Source organism: Canis lupus, chromosome 28 (genome assembly GCF_011100685.1).
Source record: "Canis lupus familiaris isolate Mischka breed German Shepherd chromosome 28, alternate assembly UU_Cfam_GSD_1.0, whole genome shotgun sequence".
NCBI classification, from domain to species: domain Eukaryota; kingdom Metazoa; phylum Chordata; class Mammalia; order Carnivora; family Canidae; genus Canis; species Canis lupus.
The window spans coordinates 8,344,881-8,349,857 of record NC_049249.1 but is presented as its reverse complement, the minus strand read 5'-3'; the positions used below and the strand labels follow the sequence as shown (position 1 = coordinate 8,349,857).

General features: G+C 52.7%; 1 long non-coding RNA gene across 1 annotated transcript; it reads left to right on the top strand.

Moving 5' to 3' along the window:
* The first annotated feature begins 2,474 nt into the window (after positions 1–2,474).
* LOC111093038 lies at positions 2,475–3,788 on the top strand. Its single transcript, XR_005380258.1, has 2 exons — positions 2,475–2,597; positions 3,416–3,788. It is a non-coding gene; the product is annotated as an uncharacterized LOC111093038 (long non-coding RNA).
* The last annotated feature ends 1,189 nt before the right edge of the window (positions 3,789–4,977 follow it).

The following is a 4,977-nucleotide window of genomic DNA, read 5'->3' as shown; positions in this document are numbered from 1 at the left end:
TTGTTGTATTCCCTGGGAGTCCCCCTCTCCCCCCACTCACCCCCAGTAGAGGTAGGCCCAGGCAGAGAGAGACAGAGTCTGGACTGAAGCAGCTGTTGTCCTACCTAGGCTGCTTGCCAGCCAGGTGTGGGGAAGACTGGGAATGCCAACACACACACACGTGCAGAGCAGCCTTGCTCTGTGCAAATATCTCCTCTTGTCCAAGCATGGGAAACATTCCCTGCTCTCTGCTTTACAAAACATCATGCACAACTCTTTTCAATTATCCTTTATTCATTTAGAAATGTATAACAAGTTACACATCAAATTCATGTTTTAAAGTATACAACAAAAGCCCAGAAGGGACTGTAACTAACCACAGTTGCAAACAGAAAAAGAAAACCAAGCACCTTCACTGGAATCTAGCTTCACCACAACACACTTGAGCATGGAATTTTTAATGACACAGGTCAACCTTGGAGCACATCCAAGGAGCTTATGTTACTAGAAGGACTGGAAGAACGTCCCTCAGCTCAATCTCACCTCTCACTTGGTCCCAAAGCATGGATCAAAGATAATTATTATGCATGGCTCCTAGGTACAAAGAAAAAGTTCCTCTGTGGGCCTGTAAATGGTAAATATTATGTTTTTCAACAAATTATACTTTCAATTATATTATCTCCTCCAAAATAAGATTGGTGTTGAAGAACCGAAGTCTTAACATTTATTAGCAGCCCACAATTATTTCCAAGGGTCTTATGGCTAAAAGCACTGTGCTTGGAAAGCCACAGTTAATGCCTTCAGTAGGGAAAAGGAGACCTGCACACAAATAACTCTCAAAGAAAGAGAATGGAGGAAGGTCTGGAACCTAAAATGCTGCAGGAATCCCAGCAGGGGACAGTTGACTATTTGAGGCTGGGGTTATCGGGGAGGGCCTCACAGCAGCAATAAAATTCATCTGGATGGATGGTTAGGGTTTAGAGTGGTGAAATGGGTGGGGAAGGGCATTCAAGAAGAGGAAAATGGAAAGGATGTTCTAGATGACAGCATCTTCAGGCATTCTTTAGAAAATATCTGTGAGGACATGGCTGCATACAGTATCCAGCGATAGTTCCGCTCCCCTTCTCCGCCGTGACGGTATCCATGGGGTCACCTGCGTCCACCTCCCAAGACAGGCTCTCAACAACTCTCCCTGGTGGGTCAAGCGTTCTTGGCGGCAGTGGCCTCACCCTACACCGCCGGGGGTTCCGACAAGAAACACAAGGAAATGCGCCTAATCTTGCAGGAATCTAAAGGACCTACCAGCAAATTCTGCAAAGTGCAACCACCATTATGAACGGTGTGCAATGAAGTGGATGCCCCATAACATCTATTCAGGGAGCTCACTATTGAAACGGACGCTGATGTAGAATCTTTCTTACACGGAACAATTTAGTTGAGTCTGTTGCACCAACCGTCCCGGGGCTGAAATACTAGACACGGGGAGGGGCGGGGAACCCACACATTTGCACTGTGCATTTAATATTAGCCACGACGGAGGACTTCGGGCTCTAGGCTATTCCTTATCATAGCACCAGAGCGCCTTAAAAAAGACGGGGCCATTCCTGTAGTCATTAAAGTGAGCCCGGGTCCAACGCGGTCTTTCCTAGGACTTGCTGTGGACCCGTCTCTCCAGGAACAATGCCGTAGGCACCTTCCTCGAGGTGCAGCTGCCAGGTGCCGCCTCCCCGAGAGCTTGGGTTTTCCGCGTCCGCAAGTGCACAGACCAGGCGGCGGGGAGGAGGCGAGGCGCGCGGGAGCGAAGCCCGCACCCAGGGGCCCCGCAGCGGGAGCGGCCTGCGCGCCCCGGGCCCGGCCTCCGTCCGCCGGGGGGGGGGGGGGGGACCCGCGCCAGGTGCCGGCCCGCGGCCGCCCCCGCGGAAAGAGCCCACGTCCCCTGCGCCACCCTCGGGCCGCGAGCCACGCAGTCGTCTCCTCACCTCTCCTCTCCGGGCCCGTCGCGCCGGAGTCCCCAAGGGCAGCGTCCGTCTGGGACGCGCCTGCGGCCGGCGGCGTCGGGGTCCCCGCTCCCGAGTGTCCGCGGCGGAGCGGGGCCAGCAGCGCGCCGCAGCCAGGCGAGTGCCCGGGAGGCAGGGCCCGGGGCGCGCCGCCCCCGCCCCCGCCCGCCGCGCTAGCCTGTGCGCCCCGGGGGCGCCGCTCTCTCGCTCCGCCCGCGCTGCGGGTACGGGACGGCGCGGGCGGCAGCGGGCCCCCGCCCTGGGCAGGCCTTTCCCAGAACTCGCCCGCCCCGGGTGAGAGGCCGAGAGCGCCGCCGCGGGCCCCCGGGCGGCGGGGGGAGCGGCCTGAGGCGGGCCCGCCCCCGGCTCGGGCCGCGCGGAGCGGGCGGGGGCGAGGGGCGGACCCGGCTGCCGCCCGCGCCCCGGGCCCGCCGCGCGCCCCCCGCTCGGCCTCGGCCTCTGCCCCGGCGGGAGCGGGCGCCGGGCCCCGGGGAGGCGGCAGCCCACACCTCCTCCCGGGAGCGCCCCTGCCTGGCACTGCTGGAAACTGAGGCTCGTGGCGCATGGACCCGTGACCGCGGTCACCCTGGGAAAGGCCGCGCTGGCTCTCGGACCCGTTCGGTCAGTCGTTAACTGAACAAATTTTACTGAGCGCCGTACGGTGCCTGGCGCTGTGCCAAGCACTCCTCTCGCTTCAGGGCCGCGGACTCCAAACCCAGGGCCCTGTCATTGCCGAAGCCAACCCCGGGATGTTGGTTCACCCACCGCCGACGCTGCAGGCCCTGCGGGGTCGCCCCTCGGCGCCGGGGGGTTTGACCGCCTGTCGACAGTCAGGAGATCCGGGGACCTGAAGAAAAGTCAGATTATCATCCCTTCCCCTCTCCCCTAAACCTGTTCTTCTTTACCTACTTTGATAGACACATGACCTTTCCATAGGTCTGACATCTGGTACCTTCAATCGGGATTAATTCCTGAGGCCCATCACCCCTCTCCTCTGTCCTCTTCTTGGATCCACAGTCATAGGGTTTTCCCTCTTCTACAACTTTAATCTGTGCAGAAACCTTCAGAGGCTCCCCACTGCCTTCCAAACTGACTCCCCACGACTGGAGGAACCCGCCTCATCCTGGTTACTATGGACCACCCAGCATATGTCTCCCACTCCAACTCTATACGTGTGTTTAGGCTGAGCCTCTAACTAGAACATCCCCACCTCCTCCCACACTTTCCTCCTGCTCAAGTTTTCTTTTTTTCTTTCTTTTTTTTTTTTTTTTCTTATTGATCTTAAAAGTGACTTCCCCTACTTTGAGCCTCCAGGGCACAGGAGAGGTTGGAGCAAGAATGCACCAGAGGACACCAAAGAATTTCTGCCTGTAAGAGAAATCTGCCAGCCTGGTCCTTAACTGTTTTTTTTTTTTTTTTTGCTATTTTCTCATCACTAGGATTTTAATGAAAATTAACATCACTGCCTCCCTTGAGAGCTGGTTTTGGAAGGGTCTCTGCAGAGGACACTGAGGAAACTCTTTGTTCAGTAAGCGCTTGAGATCTCAGCACTAGAGCAATAGGGAGTGGTCAGTCACTGCAATCCCTGGGTCCACGCTGGACAGGTGAATGGAGGAGCCAGGAAAAAAGGAACCACTGCTGACAGTAAACAAGATTAATGAATTAATTAAATAATTAATTAAATTAAATAAAACAAGATTAATGAATCTCATAATGTCAAATATCATCAGTCACCTGGAGCCCCCAAAGACTTGCGTTGTCTTTAAAAAAAAAAAAAAGAAATAGGCACATGGGAATTAGATTGCTACAAACTGGTGGATGCACAAGCAGTTAACATTGAATCCTCCAAATGAGTCATTGCACTGTTAGTAACCAAGGCAAATCTAGGTCCACTGAACGGGAAGGTTACCTGAGTGTGATAATCAACCATCCCATCCATGCCTGGGAAATAGCACCTTCCTCAAATCTTTGCAAAGAGAGCCCGTCCAAATCAATGTCCTTTGCTCGCCCCCTCGCTCCCTCTCTAAATGAGACTGGAGGGAGCCGCGTCCCTGAGGCTGCCTCACCGCATTGGAATGTCTGAGCTAACAGTGCTTCCAGAGGGTTCATTGCTCCTCTGAACAGCACTGCCCAGACTTTCTGGAGATTTTAATTCACTTCCCAACCTCGCCAACAGTTGCACACAAGGTGCCTTTTTTACACCCTGCTCTCTGTTCAGTGAAACATGCAGACCATCTCAGGGGAACAATGGCTCCATTCAAGACTTTTTCAAAAGTGCAGCATATAACCTCCATGCTGTGGGTTGCTGCCAGCCATTATCTGGAGGAAGAAAGACTGTCAGATAAAGTGGGGGGAATTGAGGGAGCACTGAATAATTTCCATGGAAAATTCAGCTTCAATGAAGTTATGCATCTTTGTATACAAGATGATTCTGCATCTTCAAAAGCAATAAAAGCAAACCCCCAGGAAATAATGCTGTGGAAACTTTATTTAAATATAGTGTGTCTGTGTTTGAAATTTCAGAAGAAAGCACACTTATTTTCTGAACTTGTTACATAATGGTCTCCATTTGATAGAAATTGATTTAAATAAGTTATAAATGTTGGGACTAGGGAATTTAAGTCATAAAACCATTTTAAGAAATGGAATCATCTCCCTATTTTCTTCCTCTCCCATCCTGTAATTTTTCAGGTTGGTGGCGGGGGGGAGGGTGTCTCTGACTTCATGGTTGTTGCTGCCAACAGGAGGCCCCACACTCCCTACTGCACATATTACAGAAAAAAGATTGGCCCTTTGCCACACTCAACAAGACAGCCATCAGTTAACCCATTTATAAACAAGCCCCAAGGTCTGCACGGGCATAGCTGACAAATTTATTGGTCTCTGCTAAACAGTAGCTTATTGCCAGGCAGAGGTATTTGCCAACAGACATCTTGGTAGCCTTGAAGACCAAGAATGGAAGGAACAAGCCAGCTTTTAGTTTGAGAATCACCATCTTCTC